This window comes from Peromyscus leucopus, chromosome 1, assembly GCF_004664715.2.
Source record: "Peromyscus leucopus breed LL Stock chromosome 1, UCI_PerLeu_2.1, whole genome shotgun sequence".
Classification (NCBI taxonomy): domain Eukaryota; kingdom Metazoa; phylum Chordata; class Mammalia; order Rodentia; family Cricetidae; genus Peromyscus; species Peromyscus leucopus.
Genome location: NC_051063.1, coordinates 130937764 through 130962935, shown reverse-complemented (window position 1 = coordinate 130962935; position 25172 = coordinate 130937764). Strand labels below are relative to the sequence as shown.

Here is a 25172-nt window from a genome sequence, read left to right as displayed (position 1 = left end):
CATATCTATCTTGTCCATCTCCTTCCTCATAGTTTTCATGCTCCCATTCAAATAGAAACCAGAGCGAAAGCTACACTAATATTACATTGGTCACATTAATGTGACTAATAGCTCCATATGAATTTGAGACATACTAGTCTTTAGGTTTGTGTTTTTGAGACAGGTTTCCTTCTCTCTGTATTATCACAGCCAGATTTATGCACCCAAAAGGTGCAGTTTCAGGACCTCCTAAAATACAAAGCCTTTTTATAATACTTATTCTTTCTAATTTCTCTAAGGATGGGCATCTAGTGTTGTGCCACATCTTTCTGTTGTTTACAGTGTTACATGTAAGCAGTATTTTTTTTACCATAGTTGTAGGAAGACTGACACTTCACTAATTTTCTTATGAAATAGAGGAATCCTGTAACATACAATGCAAGTTACAAAGTAGTGAAAACACAGTAGGTGCATTCTGAAATCTACAACTTTGGAACTCTGATGGGCTGAATACTTACGAATTATGTCCTGTGCTCTAGAGACCTACACTCTAGAGATGTTTCTGTTATCACACTCATCACTTGGATACTGAAATTACCACTGTAGAAATAGAATTTTGATCTGGGATTTGATGGGAAAATGAAATGAAGAATCTTGGGATGAATTAAGTTTGAATTTTTGAAATTCAAAGTTGAAAAGAAAGCCTTAGTTTTGCACTAGAGATAAAAATAATTACAGCATAGACTGTATACCACTCTTTTAAAGTCAACAAGGATGCCGGGCGGTGGTGACGCACGCCTTTAATCCCAGCACTCGGGAGGCAGAGGTAGTCGGATCTCTGTGAGTTCGAGGCCAGCCTGGGCTACCAAGTGAGTTCCAGGAAAGGCACAAAGCTACACAGAGAAACCCTGTCTCAGAAAACCAAATAAATAAATAAATAAATAAATAAATAAATAAATAAATGAATAAAGTCAACAAGGATACAAGAATTGGTCACATTAGCTTGGTGTGTCTTGAGTTTTATCAGTTATTCTACACTATGATAACTAGAATACAAAAGGCTTGAAAAACAATAAAAAATAGTCAGAGAATATAAAAAATGATCAAGAGAGTAATAACATGAAAATCATATTAATTGAACTTCTAAAATCACAGGGGCATAGTTTCTAGAAAACCCAGTCTTGGAACACAGAGTCAGAGACATTGCTTACCTGTTATTCCAGAGTAGAAGTAGTCTTCAAGGCTTTTATTGTGCCACCAAATATAAGAATACAAATAAATTATATCAAGAATGAAAATGTGCCTTGGAAAAGTGAGGTAATTTCCAACTTCCTCTGCCTCACACATCATACCCTGCACATATCTGAGCACATACAAACTTCTTATAAAGAACCAGGGGAGTTCATTTTCTTTCTTAACATTGCACCTGTTTTCAAGGGCTTATTTCCTTTCTAATTGCTTCCTCTAAAGTAGTCTTTCAAAGTCCATTGAACAATTCAAGAAGAGACAGAGGCTTTGTCTCTCAGAAAGGGTAGTGGAAATTGTCTTCACTAAAGATTTGTTGATTTATCTTCTGTGAACCATAATTGCTTATCTTAAGTTAAAGCATTTTTACACACAATGAATGAAATATGAGTTCCAATCTTGATTTCTTTTGACACGTTCCTATTGAGAATAATACATATCACTACTCATCTGGGGCAAAGCACTCTATTCTATTTTTTTCTTACACCAGAATTTGCTTTGCATATATGTTCTTTTTTATCCATCCCATTATTTTCTTAGCATTATTTTCTTCACTATTGCAGGGTAAAATGTTAAATATATTGGCTTCAATTGAACTTTGATGTTCCTGTGATACTCTGAAAAGAATCCATGTGATTCTTGAATTTTTTGTGTTCAGAAACATTATGTGTCTCTTTTATTAACCATGTTCCATGTGTATCTTCTTACATCATTTCTTCTTCAGAAGTTCATTTTCTTATGTTATGTGTCAGGTTCATGAGGTTGTGGAAGTAGGATATTGTTTATGTTTGGAATCAGGAAAACTTTGTTAAATATAATAAGCTTGCAAATAATAATACATAATGTAAAGAACATGACCCACTCACATCAAACATGCTGGTTCATGAGAAATAGCTCCAATGAGCCTCAATTAAATAGAATTATTTGAAAAAGACAATGTGACATGAAGGAAGGATTGCTAAATTGAGCAAATTCTGAAATTCTCTTGATCTGGTGTCATGGACAATAAGATGACCATTAACATTGAGAGATAATTCTGCTTCCCTGAACCTACACAAATTCACTGTCAATAGATCTGTACCAAATGTACCTAACACCATACTCAATATCCTAAACTTTATGAAGCATAATTGATGAAGAAAAAGGAAATATAGAGTCCTCAAAATCACTCAGTAATCAAAGCAGTGAGCCCTCCAATCTCTTCTTTGCAGTTTACTTTATATAGGAAATCAGGATTCTGGTGACAGTGGTAATGTGCTGTTATAAATTTTTTCCACTGTGTACACCTCTTTTGATTCTATCCTGTCTAGACTATATGATTATTTACAGTGTTGCTTGGATTAAAAGCAACTAAACAAGTATTAGGGAACATTTGGGGCACTGTAAAAATGACCATTTCTTCAAAATATAGGGTCCTAAAGCCAGTTTGCAATGTTACCTGTCATCTGTCAAAACTGAAAAGTGCTAGTCCAGCTCTGGAAACCTCTTTGGTCTTAAGAGGACCTTGTATTTGGACCCCATATTGCTATTGGCATGAGTCTTTCTGCATCCTCAGACAATTGTTCTTATCATTGATACAGACAAGCCTTCTCTCAACATGAATATTTCCACTGCAGGTAAAACATCAGAAAGCTTGTATCCTTAACTTTGAGAAACAAGAACATGATTGTTCAGAGGGAATGTTGTCAGTCTTTAACAGAGGTACTGAAACAGTCAGAATAATCAATTATAATCTGTTGGCTAACACAAATGAGAAATAAATAAGATATCAAATGCTGTATTGTGTGACTTTTACTAATAAAAATGTGGCAAAAATAAAAAGTTAATTTAAGTTTAATTTCTTTCTTAATACTGCTTTTCTGGATATAAATGAAAGTATTGTCAATGATATGAAAAATGTATAGGATCTCACAAAAGATCCTTTCATTATCATACTAAGTTGATGCATTTTCATGTTCATATTCATAAATAACTTGTTTGGTAGGTTTCTGTGAATTTCCAGTTCACCCTCCAATTGTCAATACTGAGCTCAATTTTGAAATCTGTGTTCTCTGTCCATCCCATCCCTCATGTTTCCTATTCTCCTTTCAGGACATAAACCAGAAGCATTCCTACATCAATTCAAGTTAATATCACTAAGAACTTGCCGGGGTGGGGGAGCATCTTGCTGTTTGTGTTTTATGCCTCGATTCATTGCCTCTGTATCATTAATTCCAGAGATATTTTTTCTCTAGCAATTACATAGTTGCAAGTTTAAGGCTTTCTAAATTGCAAATGGTTGGACATAAAACTTATTCTTCATAATTTAACCAAGTGTGGTGGTGCATACCTTTATTCCAAGCACTTAGGGGCAGAGGCAGATAGATCTCTGACTTTGAGGCAAGCTAGGTCTACAGAGCAAGTTTCATGACAACCAGGACTGTTACACAGAAAATCCCTATCTCAAAAAACCAAAACCAATACAAAACAAAACACAAAAAATCATAATTTGTCCAAGATGGACCTATAGTATTTTGCCAAGTATTTCTTTCATATTGAATGTCTTACATGAGATGTACTTGTTACTTTAGTTGTATGAAGAAAGACTACTTAAAATTTTTCTGAGGAAATATTTCAAGAAACATTTTTATAACATGGTATTGTAACATGGTATATTCTTTACAAAGTAGTGAAATTACAAAGGTTGCATCCTGAAAATTTGCATATATGAAACTCTGACAGGTCAAAATCCTAAGTATGATTGTGCTCTAGTATCCTATACCCTGTACAGGTCTATGAGCTCATACTCATCATCTGAGCACCAGACCTGTCAGTATAAAAATATTATATTAATGCTGGGATCTTTAAAAAAGTGAGATAGGGAATCTGGTAATGTTTTATATTTAAATCTCTACATTAAAACGCTAAAAAGAAAGTCTTCCATTTGAACTTGATACTATAGTCATTTTACTGCATGCTACACCTCACTGGACTTATTTATAATCAACAAAGATGCAGGCATTGATAATTATTTTGCTAAAATTTCATTATCTTTCATCAGGTATTCAAAATTTGAGGCCTACCATAATAGAGTCATGAAATGGGGAAATTGATATTTAAGGAAAGAATTAAAGTAAAACAGTCAAAAGAGTGACATAATAAAAATACTATTTAGCTGATGATCTCACAGACAATAATTTTATGAAATGCCTAATCCTAGAACACAGAAAGATCAACAGTAACAGCATCATTGCTTATCTGTCTTTCCAGAAGTATAAGCAGCCCTCCTTGATAACCTGCAACAAAATATAAATAAAATATATCAGAAAGAAAAACGTTCAAGAAAGGGGTATATAATATCCCACTTCCTCTGCCTTAAATGCAAGTACATAAAATCTTCCCAACAATCATCAAGAGAGCTGAATTCATTTCATGGCATTGAATGTTCTTGCAGACACTTTTTCATTCTTAATTCTTTCCTCTGAAACAATCAATAAATAGGCAATGAACAATACTATAAGAGTCAGATATGTTACCTCTCAAAGAGACTAGTGGAAGTTGCATTCAAGGACAGAATGCATATCAGGCATATTCCTTTGATATTTTTCATCTGTTTTCTGGTTTTCATAGAAGGTTCAATACAATGTTGAATATGAACATGAGAGTGTACACTTGAACCAAACCATAATATTCCTGGGAACACTTTGAATTTTTCTTCTTTAATTACTGTGGTTACCTTAAGGCATATCACATACTAGGTTTGTTCTGTGTTGCTATACTTCTTGACAACTCATGAACTATATTATAGTATATTAGATGAAATAGAAGATCTGCCTTCATGATCAGTTAGGATCCAAGGTCATGTGGTAATGTATTCATTCATATGATAGTAAAGATTTGTTGAATCATATTCTGTGAGCTGTGTTTGTTTATCAAAAATTAAGGCATTTTATGCAGAAAGAGTGATAATTGGGTAGCAATCTTGAATACATTTGAAAATTTCTTATTGTGAATATTATACATCATTCTTCATCTAGAACAAAGTATTCTATACTCCTGTAAGATACTTTTATTTGTGTTTGCAATCATTCTGTTTTCTCTCAGGAATCTTAAACCTTTTCTTTCACATTTAACTTAAGAGTCAAACATTGATGAATCACTTAAGATTGAAAAGGGGGTAGAGACAGAGAACACAATACTGTAATATGCTCAGTAATAACAGCAGTGAGCCCTACTTTCTTTTCCTTGCATTTTGTCTGATAAAGGAAAGTGATATTCTGTTGAGAATGCTAGTGATCTAGAAAATGAATTTTTCAGTGCATGCCCTCTTTTGAGTCCACCCCTTAAATACCTGCACTTATCACTCAGTTAAATACACAATATGCTATACTACTAATTACAGTGCTGTTCAGTTTGGAAGGAATGACACAGAAATTATGGTACATTTGGGACACTATCAAAACACTCTCAAAATCTAAGATCTTAAAGCCAGATTGTACAGTTATATGCCATCCATAAAAACTGAAGAGTATAAATCAGGGTTTGAAACCCTAATTGGTCTCATTAGAAGATTTCATATCTGGACCTCAGATTCCCATTGACATGGGTCACTCAGCATCCTCAGACAGGTGTTCTCATCATTGATCCAGATAAGCCCTCTCTCAATACATGAGTATTTCCACAGCCGGGAAAAACCATATAAAGTTTGTCTCATTGGCCTTGAAAATGAAGAACCTAATTGTGTAGAAACATGTTTTTCAGTCTCTGAACAGAGGTATTGAATGTGAATCAGCATGCATAAGAATTTTTGTTCCTTAATTCAAATCTGAAATAAATGTGATATCAAAATACTCTATTTTGGCAGATTCCAGTAGCCAGCCAGCAGATGAGAGAACTGTGGGCAGACTGTATCACCACTGCTGTGACCCACTGGTCTGTGTTCCTACAAGACCCACTCTGACACCCACCTCCAACTATCCTGTCTTCCTTGCCTTGGCCAAACATTCCCTGCAACATCAGCGGCCCATATAGGGACAAGTACCACCTACACCAATTGGAAGAACAGGTGAGTAACTGGTCTCCCAGCTAAACTGACCAATCTCTAGACCATAAACCCCAGGGGGCATCCTGTGACCCTCTACCTCACAATCCATGGCCCGGCAAGGTGGCTGATTCCTCACACAAACTCTGGGGGAACTCTACTGCTCTGGTGCAGTCCCTAGCAGCCTGCCATCCAGTGAGAGATCTGCAGGCAAGCTCTTCCACAACTGCTGCCACCAACTGGACTTTGTTCCCACAAGATTCACTATCCCACCCAACCACACCTACCCCATCATAATCCTCAAGGACAACCCTCTCTGGCAACATCAGCAGACCCTATAAACACAAGTGCCACCCACACCAATTGAAAGGACAGCAGTTCTTATATGCACAAGCATCACTTGCACCAGTTGGAAGAACAGATATATAAATGCCAGTCTAAGAATACATTCAACAACATGAAGGGAAATATCGCATTACCCAAACCCATTGGTCCCACAACAACAAGACCTGAACAATCCAAAGCAGATGAAGCAGAAGAAAATGTGCTTAAAATGACTTTACAAAGATGATAAAGGCTCTTAAAGAGGAAATGGAAAAATTACCTTTAAGAAATCTAGGAAAAGACAAAAAAATTAGAAGAAAGCAATAAATCCCTTAAAGAGAGATAAGGAAAAACAATCAAACAGGTCAAGCAGGTCAAGTCTTGAACATTGAAATAGAGGCAATAAAGAAAAATAAAAACTGAGGTAATGGAAAATCTGGGTAAGGGAACAGGAACTACAGATGCAAGCACCTCAAGCAAAATACAAGAGATTGCAGAGAGAATCTTAGGCACTGAAGATACAATAGAATAAATAGATTCATCTGTCAAAGAGAATATTAAATCCAAAAAATTCTTAACAGAAAACATTCAGGAAATCTGGAACACCATAAAAAAGACCAACCCTAAGAATAAGATGTACAGAAGGAGAAGAATTACAGCTCAAAGTTACAGAAAATATATTCAAAAAAATTATAAAAAAGTCCCCAACCAAAAGAAGTGCATGCTGATGAATATACAAGAAGTGTACAGAGCACCAAGTAGACTGGATCAAACAAAAAGCCCCCTCACCACATAGTAGTCAAAGCACTGAACATACAGAATAAAGAAAGAATATTAAGAGCTGCCAAGGAAAAGGACCAAGTAATATATGAAGCAGACCTATCAGAATTAAATATGACTTCTTAATGGAGACTCTAAAAGACAGAAGTACCTGGAGAGACATTTTGCAGACACTAAGAGACCACAGATGCCAGCCTAGACTACTATACACAGAAAAACTTTCAGTGACCATAGATAGAGAAAACAAGATATTCCATGATATAACAAGATTTAAACAATACCTATCCACAAATATAGTCATACAGAAAGTACTAGAAAGAAAACTCCAGCCCAGGGATGTTAGCTGCACCTACAAAAACACAAGCAATAGGTAATCTCACATGAGCAATACCCAAAGAAGGGAAACCTATACACACTATCAACAACAACAAAACTATAAAATAACAGGAGTTAACAATCACATGTAGTGTGATATTATAATTGTGTTCTGACATAAAAAGCTTGCTTGGAGTCAGAGGGTGGAGCCAGCCACTAGGGGACCAAAATTAACCATAGACATTTGGAGGATTGGAGACAGAAAGGAGACAGGAAGTAGTAAGGTGGGGCAGAGAGGGGATTCTGGTCCTTTGGGACTGAGGAACTGGAGAGTGAGGAAGCAGCTATGTCTGCTCCCCTGCTTTTCTGATCTTTCAGGATTTTACCCCAATATCTGACTCTTGGTTTTTTATTGATAAGATTAGTTACATTAACATTTCATCTGGCACCCTACTCAGATGGTGAATTCATCAGATAGCTGCTTGCCTGGGTCTTTGCAGCTGCTGGAACCTGCTGGGGCTGCATGTGGGAACTGCACCTAGCAGAATCACCATGTTGGTGGCTGGATTTTCCTTTTCTTCTGTACGCCCTCTGAGTGAGTCTGGGATTTTTCTGTTGCAGCCTCTCCACAGCAATCTCCCTAAACTCCACAGGTACCTGGGTTCCAAATGCTGCTGGAGTTAGCCCCTTACCACCTGCCAGCTCTGCCTAAGCATCTCTATGCTTTCACTTCCCATCTGCTTATCACATATGCTGCTTTCATATGTTCTCCATGCATGCCTTTCAGATGGCTTACTCTTTGGCCTCTTTTCCCCATGGGTTTTGAGCTTCTCTGTGAATCCCTGTTCAGGCTGTTGACATGCAATCAGTGGCAGCTGTTCTCATACATGCTATGCAGAAACAGGTAGCCTCACACTGCACAATCATTGTCAGCAGATTTGCAGAGACAATTATAACTTTTAAAGGGGGTGAATTAGATAAAAGGTAGGGAGAGACGAGGTTGAAGAGGTTTTTCCCAAAATTAAAAATGATAAACATTATGATGCATGGATTTACATCTCTGTATACTTCTACAACGGATGGTTTGAAAATGGAACAATTAAATGAAGGGATAGTTAACTTAGTTGGGATTTACATGATGTCAATTATAAATTTGGTAATTATTATTTTATCCCTAAAAATATTGTTTGATATCAGTGCCAAATACAAAACATTGACTAATAAGATAAAATACTCAGAAAGACAGACTAATAAGACTAAGAAAAATATTCACACATAGACAGAGGTATTTAGAGCAGAAGTTACCATACCATGGCATTATGAAACTGAAGGGGAGTGACCGTAAGATATTAGGAAACCAACCTTAATTTATCCAGCTTCAATTCAAGAATGACAACCAGATGACAGACATCATCAAGGCTATTCAGAAGTTAAATGAGAACCGATAGAAATGTAAAGAAAGCAAAAGTTTCATATGGCATCCACTCACCTTTTGTGAAGCAGATATTAAATCCATGGTTTACTTAGGACAGAATGATTTCAAAAGACGAGAAAGATCTAATTAAATCAGTATTGAGAAGTTGTCCTCAAATATAGTATAACAATTGTTGGAGAGATGGAGCTAGGCACATAGAACGGCAAGGTAGAGTTAGAGGTTACAAGATTTTGCAAGATGAAATCCTTGGTTGGGGCCATTATGCTGATGTGGAAAGACAGATTACATTTGATTATCACACTTTGTCCCTATGCCATAGAGCAGCTTTGAATACTTAGGACAAAATTCAAGAATCAGGAAAGAGAGCCGGGCGGTGGTGGCACATGCCTTTAATCCCAGCACTCGGGAGGCAGAGCCAGGCGGATCTCTGTGAGTTCGAGGCCAGCCTGGGCTACAGAGTGAGTTCCAGGAAAAGGCGCAAAGCTACACAGAGAAACCCTGTCTCGAAAAACCAAAAAAAAAAAAAAAAAAAAAAAAAAAAAAAAAAAAAAAAAGAATCAGGAAAGAGGACTAACTCATTTATTAAAACTATACAAGGCCCAAAAGAAGCCTTCAATAAATTTTTGCAAAGATTGACTTCAGCTGTAAATAAAAGGATATCAAATCCAGAAGATAGATGAATATTACTTGAACCTTTGACTTTTGAAAATGCTAATTCACAATGCAAAGGGTAATTCAGCCTTTAAAAATAAGAGCAGCACCCATAAGGGAATGAATCCAACACACAGTCAACATTAAATCTCATAACCATGATGATGCTTGAATAGGAGAGTTGATTTCCAAAGGCTTGAAAAAAAATATCAAAATGTCAAATGTTTTAATTGTAGTAAATAAGGCCATCTAAAAAGATCTTGTAGGCAGGGTATTCCTAGAAACAATGTTTTTTTTTTTCCTACAGATGACTCAAACAGAAGGCCCTAGCCTTCTGGAGTATGCAGAAGGTGCAGCAAAGGCCAGCATTGGACCAATGAATGGTTTAATCCATTCCTGTCACCATGGGGAAAATTTCTCCCCATAACAATTAAAGGACTTAATCCCTATTGTAAAAACCCATACTGCTCTGAATGATAGAACAGCTTTAGAAAATAAAAACAAACATTGCAGAAGAAACCATAAAACAAATATTTTGGCAAACTTCCATAAATCATCAAAGACCAAAGATAAAATTATGAGTAAATGACACCGTATTTGAGGGTCATGTGGATGGACATAAGGACAGATATAACAATAATTGGACCAGAATCTTACATCCAAATTGGCCGCTTCAGGAGGTAAATGTTTAACTTTCAGGGATTGGAACTTTATCTCAGGTAAAACAAAGCACAAAATGGGTCAAATTTATAGAGCCCAAAGGACAACAGGAAAATTAAAGCCATATGTGGCTAACATAACAATAAATTTATGGGGGCATAATTTGTTACACCAAGGGAATAATCAGATTAACATTCCTCCAATCTCAGAAACAAACCATAAACTAATGTATGTTTCTGGAAAAAAACACTAAAATGTATTACAGAAAACAGTCAACAACTGTTCAGGTTGTACATAAACAGGCCACAACACCTGCTGTTTAGGTTGTACATATACAGGCCACAATGCCTGCTGATCTTTCAAAGGTACCAACAGCCCTACCTTTAAAATGGTTAACTGACAAACCTGTCTGGGTGGAGCCATCAACCTTTGCCATCAGAAAAACTACAGGCCTTAGAACATCTGGTACAGGAGTTCAACATACTGGAAAATAGACCAGTCCTTGGAATTCTCCTATATTTGTCTTTAAAAAGAAATCTGGAAAATGGAGAATGGTAACAGATCTAAGAGCTGTAAATAAAATAATTCAACTGATGGGCTTTTTAGAAGCCCGGAATTCCCTTGCCTTCTCTATTATTCAAACGATGGTCTACTATAGTGACTGATTTAAAAGAATGTTTCTTCAATATACCTTTACAAGAACAGGATAGAGAAAAAATTGCCTTCACAGTCCCTACCAATAATAATTCTCAGCTGTTAAAATATATCAGTGGAAAGTTCTCCCACAAAAGATGCTAAACAGCCCACCCTGCGCCAATATTTTGAACAACAGCTGCTGGAAATGTTTCTTGTACAGTTTCCTTAATCTATGATTTACCATTATATGGATGATATCATAATAGCTAATTTAAATGTAGATACCTTAGAGAAAATGTTGAGGAACTAAAGAAAAATTAACCTTTTGGAGGATTACAAATTGCTGCTGAAAAAATAAAAAGAGGGGATTCAATTAATTACCTAGGTTATAATATAGGTTTATAAAAATTAACCCAAAGAAAGTATGAATCAGGAGAGATTAATTATGAACTCTCAATGATTTTTAAAAATTTCTGGGAAATATTAACTGGCTATGGTCAATAACTGGATTTACCACTGAAGAACTAAGTGATTTATTTCAAACTTTACAATGTGATAAGGATTTAAATATTCCATCAAAATTATCACCTGATATGTAGAGAGAATTATCTTTGGTAGAAAAGGAATTGCAGGATATTCATGTGAATATTTTGGATCCAGAGCTTGATTGTATTCTAGTTATTTTACCTTCTAGATTTCTCATACAGAAATTTTAATGCAGAGAGAAGATAATATCTTAGAATTGATATTTTTACCACACAGATTAAAAAATTAAAGACCTATGTAGAAAGGGTTTCTGAGTTGATTCTAAAAGCAAAATTAAGACTTTGTCAATTAGCAGGAATAGAGCTAGCAGAACTTGTGGTTCCTTTTACTAATGCTGAAATTTCCTCTTTATTGGAAGAAAATGGACATTGGCAAAGAGCTTGCAGTAATTTGGGGATAGATATTAACAACAAATATACCAAAAGCAAGATAATTCAGTTTATAAAGAAAACTAACTGGATCCTTTCTCACATTGAATGGGGAGCAACAATTTCTGGAGCCCCTTCATTTTATAGTTATGTCAACAAATAAGGAAAAGCAGGTTATAAGTCAGAAAATTTAAGTAAATTGATTCAAAGCACTTCTGATTATACTCAAAAGTAAGAATTACATGCTATTCTCATGGTATAATTAGATTTTCCAGAACCTCTTAATATAGTTACTGACACTCAATATGCAGAAAAAATTGTATTGGAACTGCTGAATTTATTCTAGATGACTCGGAATGGAGTTTGTTACTTGTTCAATTACAAGAAATAATCAGAAATAAAAATCATCCCTTATACATAACACATATCAGATCTCATACGCATCTACCAGTCCCTCTAGCACAAAATAATGATAAAATTCATCAACTATTGGTAGTAAATATGCTAGAAGCCTCAGATTTTCATAAGAAACATCATGTTAATAGCAAGGGTTTGATAAAAGATTTTTCCATCACTTGGTAACAAGCCAAGAAAATAATAAGGAAATGTCCTACGTGTTCTTTGTATAATCAAACTACACTACCTGCAAGAAGTAACACAAAGGGTCCTCAAGAAAAATGAAATATTGCAAATGGATGCATTTCATTTTGCAGAGTCAGGAAAATCAAAATATGTACACCATACCATAGATACATATTCAGGATTTCAATGGTCAACTGCTTTGAGTTCTGAAAAGTAGGATTCTGTAATTACATATTTGTTAGAGGTTATGACCATCATGGGGATAGTGGTACAAATTAAGACTGGCAATGCTGAGCATATTTCTCTAGTAAAATGAAACAGTTTTTTGCATATTACAACATAAAGCATGTTACAAGTATACCACACAATCCTACAGGCTCTAATGTAACTCTGAAAGATAAGCTTCATAAACAGAAAGGGGTAATAAAGACCCCCAAAGATTGCACAATGCTTTATTAATTTTAAATTTTCTAAATGCTAATGAGAAAGGAACAGTAGCTGCAGAGATACATTGGATGATAGAAAAAACTGCTGAAATAAATCAGCCTGTATACTTTAAAATGTGCTGACCTCAGAATGGAAACCAGGATATGTGTTAAATTGGGGAAGAGGTCTTGCTTTTGTTTCCACAGGAGATATCCTCAAAACTTAAAAATATTAGATTTGAATAAGAGAGACCTCTTAATTAGAAACAGTGAGTGATATTTCGCCAAATAGCATAACCATTCAGTCAAAACTAATTTATAAGACTAAAAAATGTTTTTCATTTGATTAGAAATAACTTGTCAAAAAGGAAACACTACAAAGTCAGGATTTGGGAAGGGTTTTGTTTTTGTCTTTCTAGAAGTTTAAAGGCATACAACTAAAGAATCTGAAGAGCACTGGACAAGTGAGACATCAGAAGAAAAATGATGAATCATCCAGAGAAAATGTCCCAAGAGAAAAAGTTAGCCTATTGGCTATTGGCATATCACATTTCCAGCAGGATAAAATTTCATAAATCTTCTCAAATATTTGTTTCTGTTGTTCTTTACACAAATATAATGAAAATGGTATTTTTGTACTCCCAGTTGAATTAAATTTTAAAGAAGTTTTTGGAGTTGGAGCATGACTCTTCTTCTCTAAACTCAAGCATGCTTGTTAAAAGAAAATCCAAAATCTCTGTCTAATGTCAGAAAAGCCACCTGGTATGGGACAAAAGAAAAATCAAAATGAAGAGACTATTCTAATACCATTAATCTCATAATTCTTTGGTTTTATTTTGATTCTTTAAAACTTTTCTTGAGGTATAAATATTACCTCAAAATGTATAAGATATATATATTTAAAATTTTATTATAATATTAATGATTATATAGAGTACTAATTTTACAATAAGGCTTCATCTAGCTTTCTGTATATGATTTTGGCTTTAAGTCTTTATCAGGTAATTAGCAATAAAGTTTTTGTACTCTAGGTGCACATAAGAAATTATGGTCCTTTAACTTCTTTGAGATCTGTTGCATATGACATTTAAAATGTTTAAGTTTTCTGCAGTGAACCATGACCATTCCTAACAGTGATGCATGAAGTCTCCAAAAGGAGGATGGGGCCCCACAATAATTCCACCAGGATTGTGGTAACAACAATAAGATGACAATCACCACCCAAAGTTCATTTTGGGACTACAATCTGCTCAGGAAATTTCAAGGTAGCTAGCTGAGATAGCCCAACATCATTGATTACTATAGCTAGGACTTGAGATAAGCCCCGCAGTTTCCCATTCCCAAAGCAGGGACAATACATGATACAGCTAGCTCTTCCAGGACTTGATAATTATCCTAATTTTTTTCAGGGTTCCCTAAATATGCCATTGCCTCCAGAAAACAGGAAGTAATTTTAAGAACACAATACACACATTACCAAGAGTTGGGTGGGCAGTTTTTGGTTGTTCAGTAGGTTATGGATACCTGTCATCATTTAGTGGGTTTGGCGTCAAGTTGTTATTGGTAATTATCAAGAAAAAAACCTGAACAAAGGTCATTAGTTGCAGGGATCTTGTTCTAAAAAGATGAAGGGGTATATAGAAATAGGATAAAATGATAGATTATTGATTCTACCTTTAAACCAAAAAAGCCAATACTAATCTTAAATATTTTACATTGATATGGATTTTTGTATAGTGACAGAAATTTGAGGTTGTTTTTGTGATACTGGATATAGATTTATACTCTTGTTTAAGATATTTTTTATATTGATAAAAATTTAAGGTTATTTTCGTTAGAAGTTAATGTACCTACATTTCTACTCTTGTTTAAGGTATTGTACCTATACAGCTTTTTTAACAATGTAATGTAAATTTCTAGTCCTTCAAAATTATTATTATATCCTATTTAGGAAAATAAAGAAATGCAGGTTAGTAGTTAGTCACCAATTATAATCAAATTTTTGGTCATGTTACATATGTTTTCAAGGTCAAATAGAGATACAATTTAGGTAGACAGGTGGTCTTCACACATTTCAGATATCTACAGAATATGGCATTTAAGAAATTTTAATAATATAAAGTTATTTTTTATGACAGTCAGACTTTCTCCTCCTGGTGGCACAAATCTACTTCAGAGAAGATGAAGGGCATCAAAAAAACTGCATGTGGAAATTGCTTTGTGGCAAAAGTTAGCCCCTAGTCAAGAAACTGCCTTTGCTTGACTGCTGATAGTATGTTGTCCAAATTAGACAAGCAGGACACACAAAAAAGAACTTGCCGAAATTTGCCAAGACAAGGTGAGATAGTCATTCAAAAATCCTACTTTATAGAAAAATATGTCAGATATTCTAGGCCTGCATGCCAAAGATAGAAGCACCAACATTACAGAAATACCATGGGTGACTGTCCAGGCAGCCAACTGCTTCTGTTATTTCTTAATTTTGGAAGTTGTTTGCTCTGCACTTCCTGTTTACACAGGTAATATTATATCCTCTCAGGTCTCTGATGTAACTGAAGACTAGATAGCTATAATTATAGTTTTCCTTGTCATAAAACTTACAAAAAACACTTACAAAAGAGCTGTCAAGTGTATAAGGTTGAAAGACATAAAAGGTTATCCTTGAGTTGGTCATACAAGTTAGGATAGAAAGTGAACTATGTACAATATTTTGGACTCACCAAGATAGGATAGTTAATGAAATGTTTCTCTGAATTTGCCAAATGCAAATATACTGGACATTGTTAATGTAATTCGTACCTGTATATTTTTGTATAAATTTATTGAACTTACTGTATATAGTTTTATTTTGCTAGTTAAAATCTTCACTCTTTATTTAGATAATAAGGGGGAAATGTTGGGTGATATTTTGATTGTATTATAACAAATAAAACTTGCTTGGAGTCAAAGGGTGGGGCCAGCCACTCGACCAAAATTAAACATAGAAGTTTGGATGATTGTAGATGGAGAGGAAACAGGAAATAGTAATGTGGGGCACAGGGAATTACAGCCCTTTTATTTAGAGAAACTTTAGAGGTAAAAAACCACTGTGGCTGCTCCCCTGCTACACTGATATTTCAGGTTTCTACCTTGATGTATGACTCTTGACTTTTATTGATAAGATCAATTAGATTCACACTTCAATCAATGGTCATTAATAACCTTTATTATCAATTAACTCAAATTGCCTATAAAAAGACATAGGCTAACAGAATGGATAAGAAACAGGATCTGTCCTTTGCTGCATAAAATAAACACACCTCAACCTCATGGACAGAAATTACCTCAGAGTAAAATGTTTGGGAAAGATTTTCCAATCAAATAGATGTAACAAATAGGCTGGTTTAGCTATTCTAATATATAATAAAATAAACTTCAAATTCAAATTAATCAAAAGACATGGAGAAAGACATTGTATATTCATCACAGAAAATCCTATCAAGATAAAGTCTCAATTCTGAACCGTTATGCCCTGAATACAAAGGCACCCACATTTATAAAAGAAACATTACTGAAGCTTAAATCACATACCAAACCCCACACATTAATAGCGGGAGACTTTAATACCTCATACTCACCAATGGACAGCTCTGCCAGACAGAAACTTAACAGCAAAGTAAGGGAACTAACAGATATTATGACTCAAATGAATTTAACAGACATCTACAGAACATTTTATCCAAATACAAAACAATAGACCTTCTTCTCAGCACTTCATGGAACCTTCTCTAAAACTGACCATATACACAGGCACAAAGTAAATCTTAACAGATACAAAAAATGGAATAACCTTCTCTATTTTTTCAGATCACCATGGGTTATAGTTAGACAACAAACTCATGGCAACTCAACAGCTCTCAACTGAATTACTACTGATTCATGGAAGAAATATAGAAACACATTAAAGACTTCCTATATTTCAAGAAAAATGAGAGAAAACATACCCTAACTTATAGGACACTATGTCAGGAGTGCTAAGAAGAAAGAATATACCTTCTTCTCAGCACCTCATGGAACTTTCTCTAAGACCACATACTCAGGCACAAATAAAATTTCAACAGTTATAAAAATATTGTAATAAGTCCCTGTATCTTATGGGATCACCATGGGTTATAGTTAGAATTCAAAAACAACACAAACTACAGAAAGCCTACAAACTCATGGGAACTCAACAACTCTCAAATGAATTACCATGGAATCACAGAAGAAATAAAGAAAGAAATTAAAGACTTCCTATATTTCAATGAAAACTAATTCACAACATACTAAAACTTATGTGACACTATGAAAAGAGTGCTAAGAGGAAAGCTCATAGAACTGAGTGCCTACATAAAACATTTGGAGAAATGTCAGACTCGTAACATAACAGCATACCTGAAAGGCCTAGAACAGCATGAGTAAGAGGGCAGGAAATAATCAAAGTGAGGGCTCATATCAACAAACTAGAAACAATGAGAACAATACAAAGAATCAATGAAACAAAGAGTTGGTTCTGTGAGAAAAATCAACAAGTTAGACAAACCTTTATCCAAACTAACCAACATGCAGAGAGAAAATATCCAAATTAACAAAATCAGAAATGAAAAGGGGGACATAGCAAAAGACACTGAGGAAATCCAGAGAATTATTAGGTCATACTGCAAAAACCTGTATTTCACAAAATTGAAAGATCAAAAAGAAATGGCCAATTTTCTTCATAGGTAGCACATACAAAAATTAAATCAAGATCAGATAAACAGTTTTAATAGACCTATAACCCCTAGTGAAACAGAAGAAGTCATGAAAAGTCTACTAACTAAATAAAAGAAAAAAAAAGAAACCAGGACCAGTTGGCTTTAGCATAGAAGTCAGAATTTCAAAGAAGAGATAATGACAATACTCCTTAAATTAATCCACAAAACCAGCCCAGAGCTCCCATCAGGACCAGAGGTGAGTGTCATACCCAGGGAGGCCTGCCCCTAGGTCCCATCCCTGGGCACCAGCCATTCTGGGGAACACCTGCCCAACTTGGCCCCAGTTTCTGGTCATCAGGCAGGGCCCCAGTGGGAAGCTTCCCCTTTCCCAAAACCTCCTGGCAGACCCTGCAATCTACACCCCCAGCCACTTCCTGTGACTTAGATACTAGCCCCCAGCTCCCATCTGGCCAGGAGCTCTCATCCAGACCAGAGACCTCCACAGGACCCTGTTGGAGACCGAATCTGGACAGCTGTGTCTTGAACCTTGTGTTACCTGCCACGATTTATCAAGCCTCGTGTAAATAAGAGGCTTTTAGTCTAACCTAGGAATGTAGGATTAAATAAACCTCTTTAAATCAGCTAGCTGCAGGGGCCTGGGACCAAAGCGACCTCCTGCTGACCCTCCTTAGGAATTTTCTTTGTCCTCTCCTCACTCCTGCTCCCCCTCCCTACCTGAAGCCCTGTTTATAAGCTCTAACACCAGTCAATAAAGAGAGACCTTGACGCAACTCAGACTGACTTTGTCTTTCTTCACGCGCTTGGTCTCCTTTCCCTCTCGCCCCCCATTGATTCACAGGTGGTCCCTCCTCGAGACCCTCGAATAACCTGGCCTGCTGGACGGGTCAAGTGGCGCCCGAACGTGGGGCTCGAGGCACGGCGGATCACTACTGGACGGCAAAGAGAAAACGCGGTCTGGCCAGACTCACTAGGGTAGAGGTGCCCCAACAGCATCACTCGTGCGCCGCGGGCAGCCTTGAGGTAAGTGCTGTTCACTAATCAATGGGTAAAGTGCTCTCTAAAGAGGCTCTCTTCATTAAGGAAATGAAGAATAATCTCAGGGAGAGGGGAATAAGAGTAAAGAAAAAAGATTTAATTAAGTTTTTCTGTTTTGTGGAAGAAAAATGTCCCTGGCTGGTTATAAATGGCCCGGGCATCCACCCTTTGACGTGGAATAAAGTTGGAAAAGATATCAATAACTTGCTTAAGGACGGAGAGAACGTCCCCGATGCATTCTCTAGTTTCTATGGAGTAATCAGAGATGTTTTAAAAGATTCAGAAAAAGATAGTAGGGTGTCACACCTTCTGGCACTTGCTGAGGACCTATTAAACGATGTGTCCATCCCAGAAGATGGTAAGAGTGAGGTTGTCACAAATCACATTGAACAAAAGATCAAAGGACCCCTCGCAGCAGATTTAAATAAGAAAAATATAACCAATGAAAAAAATAAAAGTAATCCTGGCCTCGTTATCAAAACGGGTGGACGAGATGGCTCCCCAATTCCTTTGTTGGATGAGCCTGTTTTGGAGAACGACCTAAAAACCCCTCTAATTAAACCTCCTTCCCCTGTTAAGTCTCTATATCCCATCCTTCATAAAAATAAAGATAAGGATTGGTTGGATCCAGCTTTGGCTGCCAGCTTTGAGGAAGAGGCAGCCCGTTATGAGAAAGAAAGATATGACCCACCTGAGTCACAGAGCCTGATGACCCTTGCAGGGGGCTTCCCGGCTGCCAAAAAACAAAACGTTTTGCGATGGCACTTCCCATCCCCCTATGCTCCTTCCCCACTTAATTTCGCCCCTTCTGCTCTGCTGCTACCTGGGCTTCAGGATCTGATGGCCACTAAGGAATCTCTCCTTGGCCAAATTGGCGAATTAAAAGAGGTCCTTTCATTAAAAAGAGAACTTAAGGAACTCACTCAACAGATTCAGACCTTACAGGCCGATCTTACTGAGACGGCATCACCCCCAAAACTAGATACAAAAAAAAGGGTTATAGGAAAGCGAACTCCTACTGTATCCCTCGCTTTCCCCATAATGACACGCTCAGCTGGTCGCTCCCGGAATACAGGAGAAATAGAACAGACACAGAGCACTGAGGAGACAGAGGAACAACCAGATTCGTCTCAGAATCAGGAAGGCCAGGAGAACGAGGATGAAGAGGAAAGTAATGAGGAAAATGATGATGAGGCCTCGGGCTCAGAGGAAGAGGCAGAAAGCCTTCTAGAACAGCCAGTTAGCGCCCCGGTCAACAAAGGAGGCAGTCCCAGCTCCCAGGGTTCTCAGGTTTTCAAAAAATTAAAACTTAAACATTTAAAGGATTTACACTCAGCTGTAAAAAATTATGGGATCAACGCCCCATTCACAATTTCTGTCTTGGAAGGACTTGGGCAAGGGGGCAATCTCCTCCCTCAGGAATGGAACAGAATTGCCCAATCGGTCTTGACTCGTAGTCAGTACCTGACTTGGAAAGCTGAATTTATAGATAGGGCTGAGACACAGGCTGCGTTGAACAAAAAGAGCCCACAGATGGCCTCCTGGTCTTTAGATAAGCTGACAGGGCGAGGCAACTTTGCCGCTGAGGATAAACAAAGGGGCCTACCAGCGGGACTCCTGGTGCAAACTTCCCAGGCCGCCTTAGCGGCTTGGCGAGCTATCCCCTCCATGGGGTCAGCCAGCACTTCCCTGTCGAAAATAATTCAAGGAGCCAATGAGCCTTATGCTCAATTTGTAGCCAGACTATTGGAAGCTGCTGAGCGAATTTTGGGAGAAGATGGTACAGAAAACATCATGGTCAAACAATTGGCCTTAGAAAATGCTAACGCAGCCTGCAGGGCCGCCTTAAGGGGAAAAACTAAAGCGATAGACCTCAATGGCATGATCAAGCTGTGTAATGAAGTTGACTCTTTTGAACACAAAATTTCAAAATCCATCAGTCTTGCCATAGGTGCAGTCCTCCAACCCGGGGCGAACGGATTAGGGAGAACTAGAAATTGTTTCAAATGTGGAGCCCCAGGGCATTTTGCCCGCAACTGCCCCACTGGCCCCGACCCCGGAACTCCTTCCTCTGGCTCAGACCCCCAGGGACCGGTCCCGACCTCATGCCCCCGATGCAAACGGGGACGACACTGGGCGGAAAAAGGCCACTCCAGTTATGATAGTACTGGCCAACTTTTGACTGCGGTCCCGGGAAACGGGCTGAGGGCCCCGATTCGGGGCCCTCCTCTACCAAGATCAGCCCCGTTCCAATCAAGGACCAACAATCCCTTTACCAGCCACCAACAGCCGGGGAGTACGCGCCCCCAAGGCAGCCTAACCCACCTTGCTCAAGTCTGTCCAGAGCCACTCCAGGCAGCGCAGGATTGGACCTCTGTTCCTCCACCACCCGAATTATAACTCCTGAAGAAGGAACGGTGGTGATAGAGACTGGAGCTTTCGGTCCTCCCCCGCCCGGCACGTTTTTCCTTGTCGTTGGCCGAGCTTCCAGTTCGATACAAGGGCTCACAGTCACCCCATCCATAGTCGATGGTGACTACCATGGAGAAATAAAATTCCTGGCTTCAGCATCTCGAGGCCCAGTCACTATCCCCATGGGTCAACGAATAGCTCAGGCTTTACCACTCCCAGTAACCGAAAAATTTCAACATAAAAGTAGCTCCCGTGGATCCTCCCATCCTGGCTCCTCCGATATATTCTGGGTGCAGCAACTGACTGAAAGCAGACCCACTTTAAAACTTTTGTTAGATGGGAAACCCTTCCTTGGCCTTTTGGATTCTGGCGCTGATGCTACTGTCATCTCCAGAGGACACTGGCCCGCCGCGTGGCCTCTGGAGCCCACAGCCACCCATTTAAAAGGGATAGGACAAACACAAAACACCCTTCAGAGCTCTAAAATATTACAATGGAAGGACCCCGAGGGAAACTCGGGGACCGTGAAACCTTTTGTAGTTGAGGGGTTGCCAGTCAATCTGTGGGGCCGTGACATTATGACCCAAATGGGGGTCATCATGATGAGCCCCAATGACAAAGTGACCCAAATGATGTTAAAAACAGGTTTCTTACCAGGAAAAGGTCTAGGGAGGCGAGAGCAAGGACCCACACAACCTATTATTGCCAAACCAAAATTAGATAAGAGAGGACTAGGTGCGGGTTCTACGGACCTTTTTTCCTAAAGACCACTGCTCTCCCTGCACGCCACGCCGAAAAAATAACATGGAAGTCAGATGACCCGGTGTGGATAGACCAGTGGTCCTTGCCTCAAGAGAAGGTCCAGGCTGCCCTTCAGTTAGTGCAGGAACAGTTAGACCAAGGGCACCTCGAACCCTCTACCTCCCCATGGAATACTCCTATCTTTGTCATTAAAAAAAGAACTGGAAAATGGAGATTACTACAGGATCTTAGAGAAGTTAACAAAACCATGATGCCCATGGGGGCGCTGCAACCAGGGTTACCCTCGCCTGTAGCCATCCCCAGAGGATACGCCAAAATAGTTATTGATATTAAAGATTGCTTTTTTTCTATTCCTCTTCATACTGCTGATTGTAAAAGATTTGCCTTTTCCGTTCCCATCACTAATCAGATTGGACCAAACCCACGTTTTCAGTGGAAGGTTCTGCCCCAAGGAATGGCCAATTCACCCACTCTTTGTCAGAAATATGTGGCCCAATCCATTGACCCCATAAGAATACAGTTTCCTGAGGCCTATATTATCCACTATATGGATGATTTGCTGATCGCCACTGAGACAATGGAAAGGACACATTTAGTAGCACAAAATTTGGTACAGGCCTTACAAGATAGAGGGTTTCATATTGCCCCGGAAAAAATTCAAACACAATTTCCCTTTCTGTTTCTGGGGTTTGAACTTCATCCTGAGCTTCTCTATACCCAAAAGATTCAAATCAGAAGAGATACTCTGCTCTGCCTCAATGATTTTCAAAAGCTATTGGGCGACATCCAATGGTTAAGGCCTTACCTAAAAATGACAAAAGGAGACGTAAGCCCTCTGGAAGATATCCTTAAAGGTGATCCCGACCCTCTCTCTCCCTGGCACCTCACCGCGGAGGCGGAAAGGGTACTCGAGAAAGTAGAATTAGCCATCACCCGGCAACACATCGGGTTTTTCTCTCCTACCTTACCCCTGCATTTGGTGGTCTTCTCCACCGAGTTTGCCCCTACTGGCCTGTTATGGCAAGAGTCTGTACCCTTGCTTTGGGTACACCTCCCGGTTGCTAAAAGGAAAGTCCTTCCCTTATATCCCCTGTTAGTGTGTCAATTGGTGATGTTGGGGATAAGAACCTCAACTAGATATTTTGGGAGGGAGCCTGATGTTACCATTATCCCATATGATAAAGAGAACCTGGAATGGCTGTCCACCCATCACCCAGAATGGGCTACACTTGCTTGCTCCTACACAGGAAAATTTGATACCCAGATGCCTAGTGATAAGTTGTTACAGTATTTTTCCTTTACCCCTTTTCTTTTTCTTAAAAATACTAAGCTAAAACCAATCTCTAATGCCTGCACGGTATTTATAGATGGGTCAATAAACGGCCAGGCTGCCTATGTCTATAACCAACAAAAAAGAGTCATAAAAACACCCTTTAATTCGGCTCAATTAGTGGAGCTTTACGCTGCCCTGGCAGTGTTTGAAGCATTTGAGACACGTCCCCTTAACCTATATTCGGACAGCCGATATGTGGTGGGAGCTTTGCAAGTTTTAGAAATGGTGCCGGTGATCCAGCCCCACACTCCAACCTTTGAAATGTTCTCAAAGATACAAAAGCTGATCCGACAGAGGTCACTCCCCTTTTTTATTGGCCACATTCGTGCCCATACGGGCTTGCCTGGACCCTTAGCACTGGGGAACGAACTTGCGGATGCTGCTACGCGGACCCCCCTGATCTTGCTTTTAGAGCAAGACCAGATCACAGCCGCCCGCGAAGCTCACCGATTACACCACCTTAATGCCCAGACATTGAGACAAAGGTACTCGATCACTAGAGAACAGGCTAGGGAAATTGTCAAAAGCTGTAAAAATTGTCTGATATTTCTGCCCGAGCCCCATTATGGGGTAAATCCTAGGGGACTTGTTCCAGGACAGATTTGGCAGATGGACGTCACCCATGTCACTTCCTTTGGAAAATTAAAATACATACATGTCACTACCGATACCTTCAGTGGGTTTATCAGCGCCTCTGCTCATAGCGGAGAGGCCACTAAGGACGTCATCAATCATATGCTACACGTTTTTACTGTGCTAGGACAACCAAAGTGCATAAAAACTGATAATGGCCCGGGGTATACCAGCAATAGGTTTAAACAATTCTGCTTACAATTAGGGATAAAACATGTCACTGGGATACCCTATAATCCACAGGGACAAGGCATTATAGAACGGGCTCACCAAACCCTAAAAAATACCATCAATAAACTCAGCTCTCAGGAAACCTTGTTCCCTATCAAGGGAAACCAAAAGATGTTGCTTGCCCATGCCCTCTTTGTGTTAAACTTCCTAACTTTGGATGGCTTGGGAAAATCTGCAGCCGAACGACACTGGCACCCAGAGACCAGCCAGGGATACGCCCAGGTCCTTTGGAAAGATCCCATCACTGGAAAATGGGGCGGCCCGGACCCAGTATTAATCTGGGGAAAAGGGTCCGCATGCATCTATGACTCCAAGGAAAATGGAGCCCGCTGGTTACCAACAAGATTGATTAAACCCTACTCTACAAAAAATGCCCCATAACAGTAAATAATGATTATGGGTCCAGGAATTAGCCCTGAGACATGGATTCTTTTTTTTGCAGGTGCCCCTTCGGCCCGAGGAAGGAGAAAAGACCATGAGTGCCCTCATCGTTCTTCCGGCGCGTCCCGATATCTGGAAAACTCGTCTCTGTGCTGTTCTTTTTCTTTTAATTTTGCCCGCCATCTCTATGGCCCAGGCCAGTCCCCATGCTATTAAAAAACTCACTTGGCAGGTCATTTCACAAACTGGGGAAACGGTCTGGCAAACGGCTGCCAATCATGCCCCCTTTTCATGGTGGCCATCTCTTACCCCCGATTTTTGCCAGCTAGCCGCAGGGCTCAACTCTTGGGATATCCCCACCATAGAATTAAGTGCCCTAAATGGAACCAAGAAAAATAACTATCCTAACTGCAAGACCTTCCCTGGATCTAACAGGGGCCCGGTTACTTGGACGAGCCCTTGTGGAACATTCCATGGTACAAATCCTGCCACCATGACCGCCCCCGGGTGTGTTAGCCCCACCGCTCGGTGCAGGTTGGCCCAATCCGATTTTTACGTTTGCCCCAAAGATGGCAGGAGCCGGGCCGTAGCGGCCAGATGCGGGGGCTATGAGGAGTTCTTTTGCGCTCAATGGGGCTGTGAGACCACTGGTGCAGCTCACTGGCACCCGTCCTCTTCCTGGGACC

General features: G+C 38.9%; 1 long non-coding RNA gene and 2 other non-coding genes across 3 annotated transcripts in view; all 3 read right to left on the bottom strand.

Annotated features, from left to right (window-relative positions):
• Window positions 1–2736: 2736 nt before the first annotated feature.
• Window positions 2737–2802, bottom strand: LOC114689050. The gene has a single exon (XR_003733854.1). It is a non-coding gene; the product is annotated as a small nucleolar RNA SNORD109A (small nucleolar RNA).
• Window positions 2803–4098: 1296 nt separating this feature from the next.
• LOC114688710 overlaps window positions 4099–25172 on the bottom strand; it is a 122119-nt gene continuing 101045 nt past the window's right edge. Inside the window, exon 7 of the long non-coding RNA XR_005089799.1 lies at window positions 4099–4499. This is a non-coding gene — a long non-coding RNA (uncharacterized LOC114688710). The remainder of the gene's footprint in view (window positions 4500–25172) is intronic.
• Window positions 5785–5850, bottom strand: LOC114689048. The gene has a single exon (XR_003733852.1). It is a non-coding gene; the product is annotated as a small nucleolar RNA SNORD109A (small nucleolar RNA).